The following is a 27710-nucleotide window of genomic DNA, read 5'->3' on the forward strand; positions in this document are numbered from 1 at the left end:
TGTTTTTATAATTTAGAGAGTGATTCAGGGTGTTGTAAGTGAAAAGTTTTTATACTTTAGAAAAAGTAGTGATTTTTCTGTATATTTGAAAAGTTATTGTTCATCCCCTATAATTTTTTAATATATTTTGAAAGTGGTTGTGAGTGAAGGAAAGAGAAAAGATAATGATAAAAGGTATAAAAAGTATTATTTAATTGAAATGGAGAGAGAAAATAAAGTAAGTTTTAGTGTAATTTTTGGTTTGGAGATAGAGAGTGGGATGAGAATGCTCTAAGAGACGATAATTAACAACCCAATTACATGGAAAGAATAAAACAATATATGTAAATACCGGTTAACTAGTTTTTGGGTTATTGGTTATTAGTTGAATTGGTTAATGGCTTAACGGTGAAAGCCGACAAATCTGGTTAATGGTTAGTCCATTACTCACGGAAAAAAGAAACAAATTACCAAATAATTTCCGACCTCAATATTTAAGAAATTGGTGCATGGCATTGGAATGCGTCGTCCCAAGTTTCTTAACTAATAATCTTCTAGGGAAGAAAATATGTGTTGCACTTTTTTTTCTTTAGATAATACGGTTTTCCTATAAATGTTTTAACAAGGCAACAACCTCAAACATATTTAAGGAGGAGTGTTTTATAAATATTATTTTTATAGTTATCAGCAATGTGCATAAGTAGACTATTTGAATTAGGGATCACCATATTATCTTAAATGATTGTTGGAGTTATGGGATGATTAACTTAACTAGTGTACTCCAATAAATACTTCATTGTATCTCATTTACAAACACACCAAACAATAATATACTCATTCATTCTCTCATAACACATCTTTCTCAATCTTCTTTACTATTAGGCTTGTTTTACAACAAGGTGTCATAATCTTTTCATGAATACATGGAATAATATTATTCAAACTTATTATATTGAACGTTAGGTTTGTTACAATATTTTCATGGGCAGTTTTTGTTTCGACCAGGTCCACCAAAAGTAAAGGTAACTACCCCAATCATCATCAACGGCCGTCGAAATATCATAGCAACTGTTTTGATCAGTGATGGTATTCAGATCTTTAGGAATGCTTGAAACGCTAGATTCATCGAGTATTTCAATATGTCTTATATAATTAGCTTTACCGAAGCCTTGTTTAGGGAACTGACCACTGCCCATTTGTGTAGTTGTACGATGCCCGTGTGAGCCTAAGTTCACCACTTCTCCACCCCATTGTATCATCCATGCACTATCACTTAGGTACGAAAACAACGAGGATGGCCAATATCCTAGAACTAGTCCACTCCCAAGTCGCAGCCACCAGCCGCCACTCTGTCGGTCCTATAAAATGGTAAAAATAAATAAATAAATGCTAATGCAACTTGTGTAGATTTTTATAAGCCTAGTACTAGGCATGTAAATGAACTGAATGTTTGATGGACTGTTCGTGAACCGTTGTGTGGGAAGTTCGTTTATTTAATAAACGGACGAACATAAACAAAAGGTTTGTGTTCGTTTAGTTAAACGAATGAACATGAACACATGCTTCGTCGTTCATTTATGTTTGTGAACGTTCGTTTATTTATGTTCGTTTACATATTAATAGAAAATAATTAAATATTATCTTTAAGAGTCATCTACTTAATGGTTTTATATGTGTTCATTTGTGTTTATTTAAGTTTGTTCATTTATGTTTGTTTGTGTTCATTTACATTTGTTCATATATGTTCGTTTATATTTGTTTGCCTTTGTTCGGTTACGTTCATTTTGTTAGCATTAAACGCACACACGAAACTGAACACACACACGAAAGCAATAACGAACACGAGGATTTAACGTGGTTCGGTCTAAACTGACCTACGTCCACGGGTGGCAACTAGATGTTTCTTTATTGAGTGACAAATAGTTACAAGTACATAGTGTTCTTTATATAGAGAATGAACTAGGGTTTGCATCTTATTAAACAAGAAATCTAAACCGGGCCAGGCTTCGGTTTGGCCACCCTACACCCGTCTGCCATTTGGACTTCAAATAATAAACCGGGCCTAAACAAAAAAGGCCTATGAACCCAACAATCTCCCACTCGGAGGCCTTGAGTACTCTCGTCTGCACTCCTTATCGTACTTCTGTAATCTAAACATTAAACTTCTCTAGTTGCCCCCGCCTACTCATCAATGAACCTGAAGGCCCGTTGAAGCTCCCCGGAGCTCCAACACGTCAGTCACGGCTAAAACTGCCCCTGACCCGTTCTCTGTCCCTGCCGGCTCCCACTGTAACGAACTACCAGATCCTGAGATAACCTGAGAACAAACACTCTCCATATTCAGCAAGTAATTCACTGGAGAGACTTTTACAGCTGGAATACTGGTTTTCTTAATCCACTATCGACCTGGAACTGTAACTGAAGCACGGCCTGTGCTCCCACTGTCACGATGTCTTCCAACTGATTTAACCTTCCTAGCTCGTTCATCCTGAATCTTCACTTTGGCTCTGGGTTTGTTACTTGCAAAACGAACCTTCTTCTGCCAACGAGATTCTGTGAACCGGATTTTGTCTTTCACCAAAACAGGATCCACTCCTTTCGATGACATATCGACCATATACAACGAACCTATTTTCTTGCCACGAGCAACCACGAGATTCCCTTTAACTACCTTCCACCGCCCATTCCCGAACTTAAGATTGTGTCCCTGGTCATCCAACTGCCCAACTGAAATCAAATGTTTCTTCAAACTTGGAATAACCCTCATGTCTTTCAAAGTCCAAGAAGTACCTGCTGAAGTATCAAATCAACGTCTCCCATACCCGTAACCTCTAAAATATAATCGTTCGTAAGTCGAACCTTTCCAAAATCCCCAAACTTTAGATTCTTCATCGTTTCACTACAGTGAGTGGCATGAAACGATACGCCAGAATCCATCACCCAAGAATCAACGTTACTCTTAACATTGCATATCAAAGCCTCATCACTACTGACCCCGTCATCTGTGTCGTATTCTGTAACGTTCACCTCTTTCATACCATTCGGACACTGATTTCTGAAGTGTCCATTCTCTTTACAACCACAGCATTCAATATCTTTACGAGTCTTAGACTGACTCCTCTTCCTACTCCCACTGCCTCGCTGTTTTCCCCTACTTCTACCTTCTGTGACTAACATATTTTCTGATGATTCACCTGAACTTCTGCGTCTTGAATCTTCTCCCAGAATCAGGTCCCGAATCCCATCCAAAGTAATTTTTGTAGACGAACTACAAACTGCAGTCACTGTTTGCAACCAACTGTCGGGTAAAGAGGATAATAACTATAGGCCTTGAACTTCATCATCAAACCTAATGTCAACTGACACTAAGCGGGACAAAATCGAATTAAGATTATTGATATGCGTTGTAACTGACCCACCCTCTTTCATTCTTGTTATCACTAGCTCTCTAATAAGATAGACCTTATTCGCTGTCGAAGGCTTCTCATACATGTTGGATAGTGCCTCCATCATACCACGCGCTGTGGTTTATTTCATGATGTTAAACGCCACATCTTCCGACAACGACAATGTAATACAAACCCTAGCTTTCTTGTCTAACTTCTTCCAATCTGCTGCTGAAAACTTTTCTGGTTTTTCATCCTCAAGCACTACATCTAAGTCTTTCTGACAAAGTAACGCTTCAATCTGCATCTTCCACCAACCAAACTTCTGTCCATCAAACTTCTGTATCGAACCCTTTCCGTCTTCTGCCATGACAATGACTAAACGAAAAACTGGATAAAAACAGAGACAGACACAGCAATGGCACGGGCCTGAACTTAACAGCTGTTCTACTGAACTCTCTTAAACAATCAACCTATTTAAACGCAGCGGAATAACGAACTGTAAATCAGAAAACTGAAACTTTAAACTGAAACGATAAAACCTGACAAACGCGGTTGGCACTGGTTCTCTGCTTCTTTATCGCTTCTTCTGATGAAACAAAATTCTTAAAGAAAAAGAATATTGATTTAATTGTCTTTACTCAATCCAAAAAAGAAAAGAATCTCATTTCTTAAATCTTGAGTAATCTGCCCAAAAATAAATCAACCAATTGATTTGAACAAGCCCAACTCCTTTCCTTTGTTTTATGGCCCTCCAACTTAATTTTGTCAACTTTGGGCTTGCTGTCCTAAAATCTTAAATCACGAACAACTTGAAAAAAAAGAAGAGAAAAGGTTATGCCGTGTTTTTGCCTTCACGTTGACATGCACTGCTCCGCTTCTTCTGCTAGAATTTTACCGGGGATGGCGGCGGTACACGGTGGATGTTAATTACTTTCAAACAGAACCAGAATCAAACCTCCTTGGAACGACAAATCTGATCGGCCAAGAAAAAAAACTTCAATCTTGGCGCCTGACCTTCGATGAACTGCTGATAACTGATCGATGGTTGGGTATAAGAGACTTAACTGTCGTCTTTAAACCGTAATCGACCTTCTGGTGTAGCAGCAAGAATCGAACGGCGATGGCGGAACCCTAGCGACTGCTAGCGGCGATGCGGCAGCGTAAGAGGCGGTTCAACGTGTTCTTCGTGTAATCCGAACCTAAGCTCTGATACCACTTGTTAGGATTAAACGCACACACGAAACTGAACACACACACGAAAGCAATAATGAACACGAGGATTTAACGTGGTTCGGTCTAAACTGACCTACGTCCACGGGTGGCAACTATATATTTCTTTATTGAGTGACAAATAGTTACAAGTACATAGCGTTCTTTATATAGAGAATGAACTAGGCTTTGCATCTTATTAAACAAGAAATCTAAACCAGGCCGGGCTTCGGTTTGGCCACCCTACACTCGTCTGCTATTTGGACTTCAAATAATAAACCGGGCCTAAACAAAAAAGGCCTACGAACCCAACACATTTATGTTCGTGAACTGTTCATTTAGAGTTTAAACAAACGAACATAAACGAGCACAAACATGTTCATTTTTTTTAAATAAACGAACATGAACACAAAATATATGTTCGATTAAGTGTTCGTGTTCGTTTAAAGTTAAATGAACGAACACGAACATACCCTTGTTCATGTTCATTCGGTTGGTTTTTAGGCCTACCTAGAACATCCATGAATGCAACTTGAAATTAAGATTGAATAAGTTGGAATTAAAAGACATACTTTCCAGATTTCATACTGAACACCATCAATTTCTGAAGTAGAGGATAAGGTGGCTCCCATTGCTATAAGGTTGTTGGTTTGAATAAACCCAGAGCACATAAGATCATAACACCCCGTTTCTTTATATCCATCGTTCTATTCAAAATATGATCGAATAATAAAAAATTCGATATGCCGACCAACTTGTATATAATCTTCTAATAACTAAGACCAATATTATACACGAGTTTACATCAAACTTACAGTCCAAGAGATGAAGACCCTAGTATTGCTATATCCATATATCCCTGGATGCACCTGTTTCAAATACATATTTCGTTCCTTGTTATTGTTAGTAATTGATCAGAGCAACAACGCAGCGAAATCACAGTCACACACACACGAAACAATAAAACAAATAAACAAGACACGAGATTTTGCATGGTTTGGTCAAGGTGACCTACATCCACAAGTTTTCTTTCTATGCTCAGTACAAAGTACAAAGAAAATACAGCGACCTATTTGTATATAGAAATACGATTAGGTTAAGTAACTTAGGGACCAAAGTATAAAAACGGACTTCCTCAGGTAAATGGGTCGCCCTCATTTGTCTTCTAAATGTCAAACTAAAAGGCTTTCAAAAACCTAGCATTTATATCCACACAACCTTGAAAAGTTGATATGTGTTCTAACTACTTGATACAAGACTTAAATAAAAAAAACTCGCTTGCCAACCAGCTTCAATGGTATTGAGATCTGAATCAAAAAAACCTCCAACTATCCAAATTTGTGCCAAACTAAATTCATTAGATTTTTGAATCTTTGGGTTCCAAACATTTAATGTTGCTTTTGTTCCATACAATTGTCCATTGGTATATGCACTGTAAGTTTAATGTTGCTTTTGTTCCATACAATTGTCCATACGTTAGACCTAGAAAATCATTAAAACATGTCATAGAATTGATAAGACACCAAAAAGACTAACTTGGTGCTTAGGAAAGTTCTTCCTAGTAGCTTTGATAGAAAATTAAGCACATCCTCTTTTTTTGTTCTTCTAACGGGGATAGTTCCCTTTGGGCATTTTCCATTTGAATGCCACAATTGAGTAATCGAAGATGAAGCTCCGTCATCTATGTTTATCCCGTTTGGATAATAATTTGGCTTCATCTACAAACATCCATCATAAATTGTTTACCAAGGCATCTATACACAAACCTTCTGACATCTAATCTCATACTTTTCAAACAGTCGTCCGAATTGAGGTCAGAAGGCCGTTTTAACTAGAAAATTTCAAACTTTGACCATCTATAGCCAGAACGGTCATCCAAATATTGGTCAAATGGCCATTCTGACAAGCAATTTTCAAAATTTGACTTTTTTGAACAAAGCAAACGGACGGTCTGAGTGTTTTGTGAATAACGTCTGATGGTGTTAAATCATATGCATGGGATGGTGTAGCTATATCATGATATGTTATTCTTTACAACATGTGTATAAATGCATATGTTGATTTATCATGATATGTTGTTCTTTACAACACGTGTATAAATGCATATGCTGATTAGGAAGCGAACCTTAATGGTGTGATTTTTGAGTAGGGGGTGATCAAAAGCCGGTTGATGAGAGATATGAACACAATCGATGATATCACCATCAGGACTCTGTTCATAATAAAAGACACATAGACACCAATCAATTAACTAACATATGGCAAGAATAAGTAATTAAGAAAGACACGAATGATAACATATTAACATAATAACATTACCTTAATTGATTTGGCCGGAGGTTTACTTAAATTATAGTCTGCGTAACAGAAACGTGCCTTCGTGAAAAGATACAACACCACAAAACCGAAAGAAAACGTTCTCTCTCTCATTTAGAAAGCAAGTGGGAATGGAGGTATAGCTAATTCCAAATATACCATGTTTAAATAAGATCTCGTTATGGTGTTTTAATTCATTATTTAACTTATTTTGTTAATATTTTGTTTATGTATTGACCTGCCTCATTGACTTGAAAAACAACACAATTAGTATTACATTCGATTTTAATATGAACATTTAGAACTTTATTTAATAATCGATTTTAGAATGCTTATATTTCAAAGTGATCAATTTCGTTAATAACTTATAACATTATGATATATTTTGAATGGCTATAAGCTTTATTAAACGTATTCAAAGCTAACGGGAAAACAACCTGACATAAAAGATATATTCGGGATATATATTTAGGTACAGTCACTAGATATGACACTAAGTAAAAAAAAGAACTACTAGTTTGAGTACTAGTACGGTATTATGTGATGCCCAACAAAATTACCTAAAACAATATGAGACTATCGCCCAAATGATAGTGACGTCATTCTCATTCCGCATAGAGTTACAGGTATTCCATCCCTGTATGTGAATACTGAGTACTGACTATAGAGCTTCTAATTTAATTTTGTTTTAATTTTGTATTATTCAGTAACAGGTGACTATTTCTGGCTTCGCCTCACTTGCATGTTAACCCGGTTAGCATGTTAAACACTCATACTCATCTATATCTATACTTATATTTTTATGTATTGATATTTATTATCTCGTGTAGTATACGAGTTCTAAACTATTATTATTGTATGCATATGGTAATTTGAAAAATCGTTGACTTTAACCTTTGGGTCACCCACCCAAATCCTCTGTTTAGTGTCTTCTACGGTTCATTTTATATGTAAATACTAATTAACCTTGCATTTACGACAATTTGAACTCATATTATTATTTTTATAAAGAGTAAACACCATACCACTAATAACAAGTCGTTACGAGGGCCATGGAATATACTTGTTTAACCGATCACCTCACCCACTAACCCCCCCCCCCCCCCCCCCTCTTAGTGTTTTGCTTACTATTTGTTGAAAGTAGATTAAATTCTGATATTTTATTTGCAATTATGGTATCGTTGATTTAACCATTAGCTCACCCCACCTAAATCCACAACTTAGTGATTCTTTTTTTTACCATCATTGTGGATTCTCATGTTCCACAATGGCAGGTTTCTTGTGTTCTATCACTCTATGCGTACTTGATTAAACGCGCAATCGATAACACAATCCCATTCAAAATCATCTCTATCATACTCGGTCCAAGTGTCTTTGGAACTGAGTACATGTTGCCATGAATGTTTTGGAACTAACAAAATATTTCACTTCAGTTATGTTAAGATTTGTGAAGCCATTTGGGTTTAATTGTGGGTCTTCGGCTCGGGTGACAAGAAGGGCTATTATAGTGTTATGCCTATTTTGATTAACTAGGTTATTAACCCGTGCATTACACAGGTGGAAATTACTAAAACCGTCAAGTAAACATATATGTTTATTTATTTAAAAATAAATAAAAATTTGTATCAACATGAACAGATAAATTTACATATATATGTATATAAGTAAAATCAGTTTTTAAGTAATCATAATTTTGAAGGAATGATTAATTTATATTAATATAACTATTAGTAAAATCAGATCTTATTACACTATAAATAATGTCTTTCATAAATAGTTAATAAAAAAGAAAAGTGGTTCAGAAGTTAAAAATAATACTAATCTATAATATATATAAACGAAACCCCTAAAATCCTATGTGCCGCGATGTGGTCGTGATATAACGTTTAATATACATTAATCCCAAGTACAATTTATTTATTAATTTATTAGTTTTGTTCGGTTTTAAGTAAGATTTGTATACTACTAACTTGGTTTTATATTTTAAGTTTCGGGTTTTAATTCCGATGAAAAGAGGGCGAAAAACGAGCAAAAACAAGCCGAACTGGAGAACCAGAGCATCAGGAAACGAACCGGACCGAACCAGGAGAGAATCGGACCGGCGAGGCCGGCCAGGCCCGGAACGCGGCGTGGCGACCTTCATTCCAGAAACTTCCAGCTCGTTAACCGTCTTAATGTATTTTTGGACCCCTGTTGCCTATATAAAGACACCTTCATTCCAGAACTTCCAGCTCGTTAACCGTTAATCATATCCTGAAGTTCCAAACAAATTTGGTGAGTTCCGAGGCGTCCGAGGTCAGTTTCCGACAGCTTTGGAGTCGAGGAATCAGCCGGCGAAGTGCTTAATTGTCAAGGATGAAAACTCCGGGTTTTATCGCCTTTATTCTTCCGTTATTATTTATTTTCGCCATGATTTCGTTTATTATTGTTTTGTTTGATTTTAAGATGCTAGGCTAAACATTATAGACTGCCTAGGCTTATGATGAACCTATTTTGATGTTTGATTTTGACTTGGGATTTATTTATCGTTATGGTTTTATGAACCAGTAAAAGGTTTACTTATATTAAATTGATGCATATGGATATTTAGGATTGTTTGATTAATTATTATTATTCCATAGTTGCCTTGATTATTGTTTGTCATTATGATAGGTTGCTATTAGGTCAATTACTTTGTGTTTTTGATTATTTTATGATTGATGTGCACTAAGATCATAGAAATAATAATTGTTAATTAAATAAACCTAAGTGTGCTGCTAACCTAAATAGCTGTAAGGTGCTAGGTTATTGATAGGTCTTTGTTGATCAGGATTGCTAGATTTAGTTCTTCGTAAGAAGTCCGTCTAGGTTTGATCGGTTAACTTTGTCTATCGAGTCAATTAAATATATTAGACTGCCTTTGATTTCCGCGCTGTAAGGTATGATTTCGTATAAAGGAACTAGCTTGTAATTAATTAGGTGACCGTAAGCAAACTTGATTTTAAATACTGGTGTGTGTTAAAACTTGTTAGAAATCCATAGGTTTCTCTTGTAACACCCCGGCTTAAGCGGAAACGCCCGAGTGTGACGTACAGATTGCTCAAACACACGTGGCACTATTAAGTGACCATAATAACATTAATTCATTTAATAAGCCAAGTAACACAAGTTCGAAAGTAACAATACAAGTTCAAACCAAAACATAACCATAACAATAGTTCTTTTATTGAAATACCCTAAGTAATCTAAGTGTCTTCAATACTTCAACCTCTAATCACGGTACCTGTAACATATGTATAAAATATGGTCAGCTATAAATATAGCTAATGAGTTTCCACAGTTTAAATACGTACATAAAAACCATACAATTCATAGACATGTGATAAACGAGCAAGTAAGTCCTTTCCAGTTGGTACAACCAACGTACTTGGATAATCGCGCAAGTAAGGTCCTTTCCAATTGGTAACAACCAACGTACTTGGATAATGCGGCCCTTTTCCACTCGATACAAATGGACCAGAGTGCAAAGGGGGGCGTATGATCATACTTAATGAGGCTTCCCAATCTTGCAAGTAATATTCGTGCAAGTAATACAAGTAACACACAAGTCCATATACGAATTGTAGTTTTGTAATAGAAGAAATAATACTTGAATCTTTATAAGGATACATATGCTACCCCAAAACATTAAAAAGCGGTGGTGAAAAACTCACCTTAGTAGTTGTAGTGAAAAAGGAATAAGAATAACTTGAATGCGTCAAAGGAAACCGAAGCGGTCAATCCGTACGAACTACAAATAAGAATAAACACGACTTTTAACGGCTATTCTAACGGGATTCTAAAGTTGATTAATTGCACGAATAATTTTTAGAATTTAGTTATTATTTTATAATTTTATTACGAATCTTATGGCTCTTAGATTATTATATTATTATTTATGTTTTAACGACGACTTGGTTATTAATACAATTTAAGCACTTTAATGGCGAGAAAACAAAGTTTATATGTTCGAAAAGCTTGAACTATTGTTTACAAGTCGAAAATATAATTGTTGCTTTAACAAAACGATTTTTAGAGAATTAAAGTTTACTTTGCGATTATTAAATGATTTTTAATAGCGGCTTATGAAAACGAGAAACTTGGTTTTTAAAGGTGAGATGGTGAGTTATATTTTATAGTTAATTTACGTAATTTTTATTTAATTTAAAAAGACTTTTATGATTTATTTATGATTTTTAATTGATTAAGAATTAATTAATATTAATAAACTGAATTTAATTAATACAAAAAAAACATGACTGACCCGGGTTTCGAACCCGGGTCTTGGAGTTATAATCCTTGTTTTCAACCGGCTGCTCTAGACTGCATATTCGTTTATGGTTTAGTTCTTAATATATAAATATAATGACTGTTTCAAAGGAATTTTATTAATAATAATATTAACAGGGCCAGTTTATTAAACCAAAAAAATGAGCGTGACCTGGGTTTCAAACCCGGGTCTCATGGTTGCGAGGAATTGAGTTTAACCAGTTGAACTAGAAGGATATTCGTTTAAGAGTTAAGAATCATTATATATATATATATATAATACTTCAGGTTCATCTTCTTCACATGAAGAACATAAACCCTAATAATTCAATCTCAGTTTCTGTTTCAAGTGTGTTTAAATTAGTATAGGGTTTTTGTTTATTGGATCAAAACTAATCAAAAACATGTTACAATTACCTCAAAAGGTGTTGATTTGGTGAAGAACAAGAACTTGCCGGAGCCGAAGCTTTGCCGGATTATTACGACTATTGTAGAGAGAATTAGAGGGAAAGAAGGTTATGAGCGAGTTGTAACAAGGCTTAGGTCCCTATTTATACAACTAATCGGAGCGTATACGCGTCAATGCATTAATGTGATTTACCCGGATTTTCCGGCGACGATTACGGGGCGATTTACTGATGTTAAACGCAATTAAATAGTTGGTTAATGTTTTATATTGACGGAGAAACGCGTTTACATATTTATTTGGTTAAAACGACGAAGTTTGGTGGTGTTTGGGTCACCTCCGGAGCCGCTTCCGGCGGACGGAGGGTGGCCGGAAAAACGGGGGTGGGGGGGGGGGAGGCGGGTAGGGTTTTATTTTAATATAAATTGAATTAAAAATGTTACACTATTAGCCCCTGAAGTTTAAAGAACCTTTAAATGATAATATAAATATCTTTTAAGTTAAATAAAGTTTTCAAGTTTACATTTTTTAACCCTAAACTTTATAGTTAAATTAAATAGTTTTCGGTTTTACGTGTTTAACTCTTACGGCTTGATTACTTTAAGGCTCCGGAATTTATAAATACTTGAATGACAACGAACATCGAATAATGAATATTAAATGTCGCGAATCACTTTATTAAAATATTTAGTACATCGAAACGACCCAACGGGTCGGGTTTACAAATACGAAAACGAATCGAAAAACTGACGAATGTCACATCTCTTGAGAAGGGTCAGGGGTCCTGTTCGGGTTTTCTTATAAGTGTCTATTTTACGATCCCAGTTCCATAACTAAGTATTATTCCGGGTTAATTGATAACTGAAATATTGGGGATTCTAGCCTAGGTAGTTATCTTATCATCATTTGAATTAAGTCCAGGGTTAAGTCGTTTTTAAGTCTTAGTGATTGAGTTAATATTAGTTTTAAGTAAAACCCCCCAATAATAAATAGTCGTGTCTGTAGTTGAGTCTAATTTAGCTGGTTTACATAATTTAAAGAGTCTCGTGGGTTCGATATCCGGACTTACTTAGCTGTACTAGAGTCGATCGGTTCATAGTTTTAGTTAGTTAAGAGTCTAGAATTTATTACTTAGTGTCTAGATTAGCGTGTTTTTATTAGACTGCTTTTAGCACATCTAGTTTTTCGCCCTGTTGCCGCGGACTCTTGGCAATTGCGTTGTTAGCTTTGATTAGACTTACTTGCTACATACGTGCTATTTGTATTTTCTTTTGAGACGTAGGAGTCAGGTTAATATAGTTTAGTTTAATTGTTAGTTTTATTTAGTAGTCTTTTAGTAGAGTCTACATGCGTATTTTATTTTTTTGAAACCTTTTCCTTTTATTTTAAATCAAAATTTATATTTTTTGAAACCTTTTCCATTTATTTTAAATCAAAATTTATATATTAAAAATCATAAGAAACCAAATAAAATTATTTTTAAGTAAATAAAAATAGTTATAAATTATATGCATCATTTTCACTTAAAAATAAAACTCGTCGAGTCTCGTCTAAATTCGTTTAACATGTATCTTGTTCATAAAATTTTAAAATCCGTTAACACCAAAATCCTGTAAGCGTTATAATATTAAACTTTAGTATTAACCTTGCAATTTAAATAATATTAAGATATTAATAAACCTTTAACCATTATTATAAATTCTCATTAATAAATTTATAGTTAAAATAGCATTCAAATAATATTGTAGTATAATTCCTTTTCGTTAACCATAATCAGTTTGTTAGTTTATAATTAGTTAACTTTTATTTCGTTAACTTTAATGCGTTATCATAATTATAATTATTCGAGAATAAATTTTCCATTTAAATTCATACTTAGTAAATACAATTCTCTTGTTAATAATAAATTATTATTTAAATGGTATTAAAATAATTCAATACGTTAAACTTAGTTTATAAATCGTTAACTTATTTCATTAAACTTATTAATCAGTTAGCATAATCATTTTAAGTTAAAACTATCGTTATAATTCCGTTAAAGATAAATATAATATTTCCATAAAAAGAATGCAAATTCCCTTAAACTAAATTATCCTCTTTAACTTTAAATAATCCCGTTAGCTAGTCCTTAAATATTTTTATTTATTTTATTTATAGTTTGAGAAGTTCAATCGTTTCGGATTCTTTAACGCATTTACTGTTGCTTCGGTTGCATTATCGTACGTTCGGCTTTTATTGCATGTTTATCTTCGATTTCAAGGTGAGATTCTCACAACCCCTTTTTAAACATTTTCATATTTTGGGGTAGCATATGTATCCTATAAAACTTCAAGTATTTATGATTTCGATTACAAACTACAATTCATAACATGGACTTGTGTGCTTACTTGCTTATTTGTTTGATACGTGGATTTCAAGTGGTTGCCTCAATAATTATGATCATACGCCCCCATTTGCACTCAGGTCCATTTGCATCGAGTGGAAAAGGGACCTCATATCCGAATACGTTGGTAGCCCCAACTGGAAATGACCTTCGTTTGTTCTTTACACTCAGGTCCATTACATCGAGTGTAAAGAACCCTTTTTATGTGCTCATTTCACAAGTTTCTTGGAATTGTATGATTTTTACGTATTATATCAAACCGTGGGAATCTCACCATCTATGTTCGTAGCTGACTTTATTTTATACATATGTTACAGGTGTAAAGATACGAGGATGAAAGTTAGAAGACACATAGTATGCTTATAGGATATTCAAAGAACAACTTATCATTTATTTATTTATTGTTTCAACTTGTATTATTTGATCAACTTGTGTTACATGATGATTTAAATGAAATAATGTTATTATGGTCACCTAATAGTGTCACGTGCGTTTGAGCAATCTGTACGTCACACTCAGGCGTTTCTGCTTTAGCCGGGGTGTTACAGTGGGTATGGGTCTTACCAAAATCAAATAGCTCTTAAACGGGTTATAACATCTCATTAAATTAAAAATTAATCTTACCAATTATTTGATATGAAAATCCTATAAAAATAGGGATATACTAAAATTTAATATCCAATTTAAAAAGAAAAAAATATTATTTATTATTAAAATAAACAATTTTATAGTAAAAAACATAAGCGAAGCATGGGTCACCAAATCCATATAGCTTTTAAACGGGTTATAACATATCATTTATTTATGAAGCCCTTTCATCATCAAACCCTAAGTATATTATTAACTTTCTTACAATAAAGAAAATTAAAATCCAAAAAATAAATATTAAAAAACAAAAAATGTAAACAACCATTCTCTCTAGCCATCAGATTGCTTTATTTGTAAATGAAGGTTTCTCACGCATTTGACCCGAATTCACGGGTAAAGGTCTCACTAAACCCAGATAGCTCTTAAACGGGTGGGTTATAGCATCTCATTATATTAAAAACTAATCTCATAAAATATTTGATATGAAAATCCTATAAAATAGGGATATACTAAAAATTAATATCCTATTTTATTTAAAAAATATATTATTTATAATTAAGAAACAATTTTATAATAAAGAAAATAAATGGGTAATGGGTATTACCAAACCCAGATAGCTTTTAAACCGGATTATAACATATTATTTATTTGTGAAATCATTTTATCATCGAACCTCAAGTATATTAATTATTAACTTTCTTACAATAAATAAAATTAAAATCCAATCCAAATATACGTATATAAATATTAAAAACGAATAATTTAAAACAACCCCCGTAATACGGGGGATAAAATCTAGTATATATATATATATATATATATATATATATATATATATATATAAGATTAGGTTCATTTCAGAAGTTTTCTTATTGCGAGAAGTGCGAGAAGTCCTTCTAGCCAATCATATAATTTTCTTTTTATTTTATGTTTAATTAATTACTAGGGCATATTAGTAAAATATTTCATGCTTTGTTTTTTGGTAACTAATAAATAAGTTAGGAGTTTCACACATTATTTTCTTTTTATCCTTTTTTATATTATATTGATTATTAATTTTTCATTATTTTGAAAGTCTTTTTACAATTCCAGATTTTTATATTAAAATAAGAAAAACTCATTTCGAATAATTATCCCTGCACATTAAAAATGCATGCTACAAATCAATGTTAATAGCATATCCTATACACATCATACAACATATTCTACACATTAAAAATATATGCTACACATCATTATTACCAACATATCCTACACATAATACAATGCATCAGACAATATATCCTACACACTAAAAATATGCTACACATCAATTTCAACAATATGTCATACACATCATATAACATATCCTACACATGAATTAATCAACATATCCACAACCCATATATGAACCTACATAACACATAATGATCCTACATGTTATAAAATTTACACGTACAAAGTTCGAAATATCACCTACACAGTACATATATGAACTTACGCATGACGAAATTTACACGTACACAATTCGAAATACCACCTCCACAGCACATACATGAAGCTACACACAATAAAGTTTACACATACACAATTTAAAATACCACTTACATAGTACAAAATAAACTCTTTTTTTTATATTAAACTACATATAATAAATAGCGGATCATGCTAATAACCTACAATTATAAAATTTTCACATACATTAATGTCTAGCTTAATGAAAGAAATAAAATAGTAAAAATTATATATGACAATTAATTAAACATAAAAAAATGAAACCGCTAAATATCACTTATACAGTACAAATAAACTCATTTTTTATATTAAACTACATATAATAAATAGCGGATCATGCTAATAATTTACAATTATAAAATTTTCACATACATTAATGTCTATCTTAATGAAAGAAATAAAATAATAAAAATTATATATGACACTATGCCATTGATTAAGCATAAAAAATAGGAAATCGCTAAATGCATTAATGTCAAGCTTAACAAGGGCTACATCACAAAAGACATATGCATCCTTTTTAGTTAAAAATATGTCATAAACATGTATTTGTATTTACGAATTTGCCATTTCATTTGTTGACCATTGATTAAACACAATCAATGGTTCAGATTCTCTTCTCGCACTTCTCGCTATAATATCATTTTTCGCAAGATCCATCCCCTATATATATGTGTGTGTGTTGCAATTAAATTCAATATTTCAAGACACTTTATTTTATAAATGACACAATTATAAAATATAGACTTATTATACCAACATGTCACAAACATGAAATTTAATTATATTACCTGGAAATAAGGTATTCCAAATATATTACAAGTCTAGGGTATCACAATCTTTTCGTCAGTTATTTAATTTATTTATATTACATGGCATAAACTGTTCCAAATATATTACACCGAAAATCTAAGATTTTATGGGCAGTTTGTGTTTCGACCCGGTCCACCAAAGTAAAAGTGTGCGCCCCAGTAGTTGTCATTATTGTAGCGCGACAAAATTTCATAGCAACCCTTGTTTTGGGCACTTTCGAGATTTGGAGTCACGTAAGTGTTTGATCCATCCACTGTTTGAATATTTCTTATGTAACTAGCTTTCCGAAACCCTTGTTGAGGAAACTGACCACTGCCCATTTGCGTAGTTGTATGACTCCCGTTTAATCCCTCGTCTGCCACCACACCACCCCACTCTATCAATGATGCACCATCTTGTAAGTGTGGAAACAAGTCTGATGGCCAATATCCTACAGTCTCCATTAAGTTCCATCCACCAGTTGCCAGTTTTTGGACTCTATAAAAAATGATACAAAAATTAATGTTGAAAATAACTTATCTTTGTCTTTATCGACTTTATATCCAAATATGTTCCTTGGTGGTTTAATGTTTTCTACATATGTTTTGGGTTGGATTATATTCTGCATTGTGAGAGCTCAGAGTGACTTGCGTGTATCTCATGTCTTAATATAAGAAGAGAAAGCAGAGTTTACGCTCTAGGTTGATGATCGAATTCTATTACTTGCTCTCAATTTTAATCATTCGAACTGCTAGGGTTTTGTTAGTTCTTGATGAACCTATGTTCATAGCGTATTATTGTTTTCCTAGAGATCCATCTTTGTGATGTATGACAATGTTTACATCTTTGAGAAAGCTGTTGATCTTTTAGTATCTTTATGTTTGAAGATCTAGTTTTGTTCAGATTCCTTCTTGATTCATAATATCTTTGAGTTTGTGTGTGGTTCGATTATAATTTTGTGACAAAAAAAGTATTAAATCTGTTGCCTATGCAACTTGTACATATCATGACTCAAGAGTTGTACACCTAGGACAATAAAGCTATAATTGGTAAGCATTAGTAGTTGTATTTGTACTATTAAAGTTTGATTTTTTTAGTTTTTGTAATCGTGATTAGCTTATTAAATCACCTGCGATGAATGAGCGAGATGTTAAAAATGTTAGTCGTTAATGGTCAGTTAAACCCCTGACGTCGTGTTTCATGACTACGTCCTTTGGATGTTTGTAGCTTCACATTTGTATCAACGAGCGTCCAGATATTAATCCCCATACATCAACACGGGTCCTCACTGAAATATGGTGCGCGTGTGTGTGTATTTAAAGGTAAGGTTAAACGTACCCCGTTCTCTATTTATTATACCATCTCTCCTATATTTTCAATTCATTTAACAATTTTATTTGATATATTATCTTTTCCACCGTAACACTCTCTTCATTTTATAGTTTCCTTTAAAATATTAGATCAAAAACTATAAAGTTTTTATTTTTATTTAAAAAACAAAAATGTTTAAAACTAAATAAAAAATTAATTATAAAATATATTTAAAGAATAAAGGTAGAACAATGTATTTATAAAAAATGATTAAAAAATATTATATATTTTCTCTTATCATATGCATGAAATTAATGGCACCTAAGAAAAGAAGCAAACTTGTTGATCAAGACGTATGCTATTTAATATTTTTTATTTATTTATTAAAATCTAATTTAATGTAAACTATCTTTATAGTTAATATTTAAAAACACTTTATACAAAAATTAAAAGAAAAAAATGGTTTAAAGAAGAAAAAACGTTTTTAGTTATTTTAAAACAATTTAAAAAAATTATAATATATTAAAAAAACTTTCTTTAAAAAGGTAGAAAAAATGTTTTTAAACTAATGATAATAAAATATAACAAAACAAAAAAAAAGTAAAAAAAAAATTAATTATATTAATGTGAAACTTGAAGGAGTATACTACAAGAATTTGAGCTTTAGCGGCGACATGGTCAGGCGTTGCCGGTAATGCCTCTTGTCGCCGCAATACCTTTAGCGGTGATAAACTCCTTTTTCTTGTAGTGGTGGTACGTTAGTGAAAATCGAGGAAATGAGCACATTTAGGGGGTGTTTGGGATTGTTTATTTTCCTCAATTTATAACTTAATAACTTTTTGAAAAGTAATAAGGTGTTTGAGATTACTTATATTGTGAGAGAAAAAGTTCCATAAGTTATAATGTTGTAACTTATTAACTTAATGAAAAGTTATAAAAAGGTGAAATAAGGAATCCCAAACACCCCCTTAGCAACACTCATTTACAAAGTTTATATAAGAAGTTATAAATCTCTGCAATTGCCATCATTTTGGTTCAAATGCGTATAATAGAAACTTTTATTCTTCTGATTTTTTTCTATTTTAGGGCATATATATAATTTAAAATAATTTAGTATAAAAATAGCATTTATATAAATTTTTATCTGCCTAAAACATCGATGATTAAAGACACCTGGTTATTTTTTTATCGACTAATGTCTTTTTTTTACTACTATTTTAGTCCATGTATCAAGTAAGAGAAAAACCCACAATCTTTTGGTTAAAGCTTGAAGATATACCTTCCAAATAGTATGGTGACTGCAGTTTGAGAACCATCGATTTCTGAAATCGAAGATAGGCTACCCCCAAGCGCAATCTTATTGTTGGTTTGAACAAACCCATGGCAATCATGATTGCAACATCCAGTAGTTTGATATCCGTCCGCCTGTCCAAAATATCATAAAATTACATATAGTTAAGATTATATTAGTTCAAACTCTTAGACTCATAGTTGAATTAAGACATTAATCCACTATAAATATGTTTACATAAACTTACAGTCCAGTAAATAAAAAGCCTGGTGTTGGTGTCTCCATACATTTGTGGATAGACCTGTTTCAAGACGTTGCAAGAACATTAAATTTAGATATTTTGTTTGTTTTGATCATTTAATATATTTATTTAAGAAAAATTGGATTTAAATAATCCTAACTATTGACTATTGTCAGATAACAGTCTCAACTAACGAAATGTTTGCTGGCGGAGTGGTGGTCTCACGCTTTAACATATTTTCCTCAACGGACCCTATCTAATAGAATCCTAACGTTGTTAAGTCACTAGAAAACTTAACATTTTTTACAGGAAAACTCGATCTAAGCATCATCACCACCACAACCACCACCGTTGACCACCATCAAATGAACACCACCACCACGTTGCCGACAACCACAACCTAAACACTATCATACCACCTGACTCACCACCAACCACACCAACTGACTCTGATGGTGGTTTTAGGGTTCCGACAACCTTAATAACTGGAGGCTTTTACTAAAAAGAAAGGTTTTCTAAATGTCCAATCTAATGTTACAAAGAGATTGGGATGAAAAGGCTGAGTTTCCAGCCAAAAACTTTTTTCCGACGATTAACAGCGTTAGAATTCTGTTAGTCATGTTTCATTGGTGGAAAATATGTTAAAAGATAAGACCACCAACAAATATTTCATTAGTTGGGCAGGACTATTAGAGAACCGTTAATTGTTAGGATTATTTAAATCTAATTTTCCTTTATTTTTAGGTCTTTGTACGCTTGGAAGATACAATAAATTAGATTATATGTTTTGTGTGTTTGATATATTTAATGAAGAAATAACTCACTTGCCAACCAGCTTCAATGGTATTAATATCTTCAAGAGCATTGTTATCATCTGGCATGCATCCTACTATCCAGATTTTAGCCATACTATATTCATGACTTTCTCCAATTTTTGGGTTCCATATATTCAATGTAGCTTTTGTTCCATATAACTTCCCACGGACATATGCAGTTGCAAACTAAAAATGCTCAAGTTAACATAAAGTTACCAACACTAAAAATCAAGAAAACAAGCTGTATAGGACACCATGTCAACAGAGGCTTACTCCAAAATCATTGAAGTCATCGTCGAGGTCGGTATCAATCAAGCTTTGTCGTCGATGAATAGAATAACCCTTTTTCTTACCATAATTCTTAATGGAATCGGCTCTAAGTACATCCTCTTTCGTCGTTCTTCTAATAGGGACAGTCCCTTTTGGGCATGCTCCACTTGAATGCCACAATTGAGTGATCGATGACGATGAACGTTCATCATTTGAAACGTTCATCGTGAACGACGTTTTGATGTCATCTACGCTTGACATTGGATAATTATCTGGCTCCATCTATTATACATTAATACTAAATTATTATTACTCTTTAAATTAATACACATATAAATGTATATGTAGAGAATAAGCAAATAAGCATACCTTAATGGTATGATTTTTTAGTAATGGATTATCAAAAGCTGGTTGATGATAGATATGAACACAATCGATTATATCACCATCAGGGCTCTGTTCACAATGAAATGCATATGAAATTAATTAACTAACACACGAAAAGAAGCATGATTTCATTAAGAAAGCGAAGAAGGCCAACATACCTTAATCGATTTAACATAAGGTTTATTTAAACGCTTCAGAACCTCATCTACTTCCTCTTGAGAAGTAGGTAACTCGCTATTGTCCCCATAACATAAACGCGTAGCTGGAAACATATACAACACTACCACGAAATGAATAAATAGTTTTATCACCGTCATCTGAAAAGGAAGTGAAAATGAAAGAACATATGGAAGTGTAGTTCATTCCAAAAATCCATGTTTAAATAGACTCGTGTAGTGAAATCTTACCTAGAGTATCACTATAGATTATTATTAATAATAACTCAAGATATTTAACCATGATTGGATTTTTAATAATTTTCAGTTAATGCAACATGTTGATCTTAATAAAAGAGAAATGACTTCATACATTTGCGGATCCTTTTGATCCTTATAATTAGCAACTATAGAGTTAAAAGGAAATAATCATTCATTCAGTGTATTTTTATCAGTCTTTATAACAGCGTTTGGTTTCTTAGACAGGATATCAACTGTCCATACTGATTTTATGTTCCTAGGTTAACTCACCTAAGCCTTAACCATCATTCACATGTCATTAAGCCAAATAATGAACTCTTCGACTTAATCAATTAGCTCACTCATCCAAAAAACTCCATTTATTATTTAAAAAAACTATTTATCAAAATAATACATATATAAACATACTGGAAACTAGATTATTGACCCGTATAGAATGTTTTAGTTTATATAATTAAATTTGAAACAAACATGAATGTATTTTATGTGCTATATGGTTATGTGGATTTGAATTAGCTAATCCCAAGCAGTTAATGCGGAAAAATATCGGATATATCTGAGATATCGGTGGGTATCGGTAATTTTAATATCATGTAAAATTCATATATATATATATAGCAATTTAACACAAATGTTTTTGCAAATTGCAAAACACTAACAACCATAGTAAGTAAGAATTAATTAAGACTTAAAACAATAACATTGAACACTAAAAGTTGATAATTAAGACTTAAAACACTGATATCGGGAATCAATGGCGGATCCAGGAATATTTTTTAGGTGGTGCACTACTTTTGTCTGCTTCAATTTTATAGAATCGGGTATAAAAAATTCCGGGTTGGTTCGATGGTTCGGGCAAAGTTCATTACAAACTAATAAATTAAAACTAAAATTTAACAAATAACTTAACAATTAACAACATCAAGAACAATTAAATATTTAACAAATGAATCAAGTGTGTGTTTTATAAAACCTTAAATTGATATAAGGCTTACTTTAGAAAAATGTAAAAATTCTATTGCTACATGGAATCAAACCCATGACCTTCCATTTACAAAACAAGCAACTTACCATCTAGTCCAGTACTTGTAGTGCAAATAGAGTGGTTTCTTTCTAATTTATAAGGTTATTCCTCTAATATCTTATATCTTATATATATATATATATATATATATATATATATATATATATATATTAATTAATATATTAAAAGCAACACAATGGTACACATGTCACTTTTCTAGGGTGTCCACCTATGCTTCCACATAATACAATTTTCATATATATAATTGCCACATCAATCACTAATTAATTTAAATCAAAAATCAATTATAAATCCATAACTTCTAATTGAATGCACAAGCCCGTTTTTTTATAAAACATTAATTCCATTTCTCATACCATTAATTTCATTGATTTTTCTAATTAATATCAAATTATAATTGTTTCTAAACTTAAGAGTTTTTACAAAAATAAACGTCTACGGGTTCACTATATAACATATATTCCAGGATGCATTTTCCACATTCTATCCATCGTTTGCCTTTGAAGCTTCTGTATACAATCAATGTAACTTTTTCATCCGGTATTTATAAATTTCACATTCAAATGTACTTATAAATCTGATGGTTGTTATTATTTTATTATTTACAGCTTTCAATGGAGGTTCAAAGTTTTACAATGCTTAATGAAATTGATGTTCCTAAAACCTCTCTATCCGGTAACGAAATAGTGATTTAAGATTCAAACTATTACACATAGATGATTAATCGCCCGGGTGATTCTATAATAATGCTATACATCATTGAGGTTTTTTTTTTTAATTATGATGTTTTATCCAACTAATTTAAATTGGAAAATGGAACTTGCACTTCTTGTAATACAGCCTCCTCCTGCTACATATGATGAAGTATTCAAGTCAATATTTGACTACGTTGACCATCTTTTCTCATTGGTTCACTCAAGTAAAATTCTTTACATGGAAATTGGTAAAGCCTTCAAGTTTCCCTTTCCAAATAGGTATTAAAATTAGTTGTATACACATTCACTTTGCTTGAGATTTAGATAAAATCCAAATTGTCAGGTGTTACCTCATTGAGATATCGAAAGTAGTCGGGATGAATCTTGAAGGAGGTCAGGTAGAGCTTTTATGGTCTTATGAGAAAATTAATTATCTCCCACACGAATATTGGTCAATTGTTATAGACATTGCTAAAAGAAACAAGCTTCCTAGGACAACAAGGTAAATCATTACAATTCTATATTTTTATTTTACATTCGCGCAATATTAATGCTAACAAAAAGCTTTTGTATCTTGACATCATCAAAGATTGTAGGTGTTGTTAAATTATAGCCGGAAAGGAGGAGGAGGGGTTGATAGCTGCCCAAATTTTTAACTCGTGCGTGCAATGTATGTTTTTGTATCTGAATTAAAATAACAATTTAATGTCTCATAATTTATGTAAAAGTATTTTTTTTATATAAATGACATTTACATTTTACTAAATTCATAATATATATATATATGTGTGTGTGTGTGACGTTTTAAATATATTCCACCCGTGTGTAATACGGGTATTATCCTAGCTTTCTATATATCAATACACTATTATTTCGAAACTCGGGTGGTTCCGGGGGTGGTTCCCCTTTGCACTCTAAACCCCCCCCTGTCGGGAATATTGGTGATATATCGGTCAAATATTAGTCCAATATCGGTCAAATATCGGTCAATATCGGTGATATTATCGGTGCCGATATTCTAAACCGATATTATGACTTATGTATCGCCAAGGGACAGATAACCGATATATCACTAATATATTGGTGATATATTGATGATATCGACTGCATACACCTAAGTCCTCCATTTGGTGTTTCTTTTTGGTTGGAAAATAAACAAATATTAACATTTAATTGACAGTGAAACAAATATGAAATATTATATATGCAAATGGGATTATGTGAATTTTAATTAATCCACTAGCTCACCCTACCCAAATCCTCCATTTACTGTTCTTTACCATTGGTTGGGAGTGGAATAATAGAGACAATACTTTATTTGCATATACGGTTAAATATAAAAAAATAAAAATATCTGAAGTGGAACAAATAAAAAAGGGCTAATAATCTTTGTCTGCAATCTTCTACTGCAACTTTTACCATTCATGGATGCCAATGGCAGATACTATAATTCAATTTTCTAAAGAAAAAAATGTTACGTAACATTAACGTGACACTAGCCGGACGATCACGTTGCCTCCATTTAGATAAGGGTGTCAAGTATGACGTGTTGGCAGGTTAAAGGATTTTAAGTCGGGGTCAGATAGGTGAATCCAAGCCCAAACCCAAACCCAAACCCAAACCCAACCTGTTGTTACTGTCAATCAATCTTAACTCAGTCACACTTGAAATCATGTCATGTTCTTGTTCCAGTTAACGAGCTTAATGTTCATTTATGAATAACGAGTGATACCTCAGTAAGACACAATTTTCATCATTAATTTATTAGTTATATTTTTGTATTGGACTCTAGGTACTAGCATGAGACATGACTAATTTTTGGTGGCAACTGGCAAGTCATGTTGCTAAAGTACTGGGCTAAGGATTTACATATTACGGGCCCACCTGCTAAAGTACTGGGCTAATAATCACTTATTATGAATTGATTTTCAATTCTTTGTTCGACTTATGGTTTTGATTTGTGTTTTGGGTGTAACATTTCACATATATTGTGAACAAATACTATGGAATTTGTGGATTTATTATAGATAGCCAAAAAAAAGATGTTAGTATAATATTAGTAATTTTTACTGTATTAAAATCGTGTTGGGGTGGGACAATGGGGTTTAGGTTCAAATCCACATGGTTGGCCCGTCTATGATAGTAGGATTATATGAGTGTTTACGGCGCTTTGGCTCGTGAAACTGCTAGCGGTTCGTTTCATGGTTTTACAACTTCTATTCCTACTCAAGAAGACTTTATACAACTCACCATCCCTTATTCTATTTGAAACTAATTGATCAAAAAAACAAAACTGAAACCGATTTAAACTGAACCAAATTATAAACACGGTTTTAGGTTAGGTTTTAAACCAACATTGAAGTGAATTACTTGGTAAATAAGGTACTTGATCATCACCTTTGTAAGATCTAAATTTATAAAAATAAAAGTATAATATAGTTAATACAAAATTTTAAGAAACAAAGGTGGACCCCACATATAACCTGGCCATCAATCGACCCGTGAAACAAAGACTATGGGTATGTTTGGTACAGGGTAATGGAATAGATGAGGGAATAGAATGGACGTGGTAATGGAATAGAGAAACGAATGAAATGGATCATTACCATTTCATTGTCATGTTTGGTTACCATGTAAGAATGGAATGATTAATTACTTTATCATTATTAATATTTTTATTAGTAATAATAATAATAATAAATAAATAAATATATTAATAATAAATAAATATTCATAATAAGTATTTTTAGGACCTCGTGCTGCAACGAGATCGTTAAACTGTATATGCGTTGTGAAATATTAACTCATCTAATTTAAAAATAAAATATATTGATAATATAGTAATAGTTCTAACATAATAATAGTTATATTATAATATACAAAACGACAATGATAATATAATAACTATAATTAGAAAATAATAATAATATAATTATAATTTTATAATAGTAATTATGATGTTGACTTTTTGACTTTTTCATTCCTCGAAGGAATGAAAAAAAAATACCCATACCCAAAGGAATGAAAATCCTAAAAATAGAAGGAGTTTCATTCTATTTGGAATTATCCATTCCATTTATGCATGGTAACCAAACATGTTTTTTTTTATTTCTTTGGAATAGCTTATTACATTTCATTTTCCATAACAAACACTACCTATGTTATGAAGCTTCATGGGCCCTTGTTTTGTTTGGATTTGGGCTTCATATTTGCTATTGCCCATGAATGTATTATGTATGTTAGTAAAATTATAATTTAAGAGTTCGAAATCATCTTTATTATTACTACTAGCTGGGTGCTTGCGGGGTGGGTGCGCAATCTGACATCAAACGCATAATTAGTGTCGGTACATGCGTTACCTGATGACAGCGTGCACATATCCCAAATGTAGATGTGTAATTCGTGCAAAGCTAGTACACGTGCGAAGATTGAACACGCATAGATGATGATGATGATTATTATTATTATTATTATTATTATTATTATTATTATATAAACAAAACAGTTATAATAGTACGATTTTTAAAATTAATTGTGTGGCATCATTTTATCAATATCATAGCGTATCCTAACATGGTTGAGGCCGTGGCATCAGGTGACTAGAAGTATAATAGACCAGAGCCCAAGCCAAAGATGGATGTGCTAGATAGCTAGAGTTTGGCTTTACTATCGATGCAGCTCGGAGCTTTAGCTTGTAGAGTGAATCGTTTTGATATGTAGTACATGTGTCGAAGTGTGTGGATGCTACTTGCTCAATTGAAATATACATATGATATTAACATTGTCATAATTTCATGATACATGCAAAGAGTTCAGTCTTGATGTAGAACCGAACAGGAACTATGACGCCACCAATGCCTAAAATAATTTTCAAATAACTTATAATAAAACAATATAATTAAAAGCGGATACAGAGGTTTGTAAAGTTACATTAACTTCTTATTTGAACCGCAACAATATGCTGATTAATTAATTATAATTTGTTTTGATAACCGGGATTATTCCATTCTATTGTTTTTAATTAAACGATGTTAGAATAACCCTTATTGTATTAATAAATCTGATCACGAATTACAGTTTGCATAAGAACGTGCGAAGCATATTAGTGTTTAAAATATTAAAGAACCAAAAAGAAGCCAGAAAGTTGCAACCCTTTTTATTATGGTAAACAATATAATATGTAACTTTTTTTATATATGATTTAGGCCTTTAATCAAACAATGTGCATGGTACATGATTCCATGTTATTTTCTTCTCAACTCTTGAAATCACAATTTGTTTAGATTCTTTAAATCCAAAATAAATTATTAGCATAGTGTTGATAAGAAAAAAAAATAGCCTAGATCTTATTTTCTTATCAACATCTTTTCAATCACAATTTTATATAACCCGAAAT

At 32.3% G+C, this 27710-nt stretch overlaps 1 pseudogene; it reads right to left on the bottom strand.

The window, feature by feature from the left end:
• Positions 1-958: 958 nt before the first annotated feature.
• On the bottom strand, positions 959-20887 carry LOC143592643 (protein neprosin-like; annotated as a pseudogene).
• Positions 20888-27710: the final 6823 nt, after the last annotated feature.

This window comes from Bidens hawaiensis, unplaced genomic scaffold, assembly GCF_021521415.1.
Source record: "Bidens hawaiensis isolate Kalapana, Puna unplaced genomic scaffold, B.hawaiensis_p1.1 tig00041133_1, whole genome shotgun sequence".
In the NCBI taxonomy this organism is placed as follows: Eukaryota; Viridiplantae; Streptophyta; class Magnoliopsida; order Asterales; family Asteraceae; genus Bidens; species Bidens hawaiensis.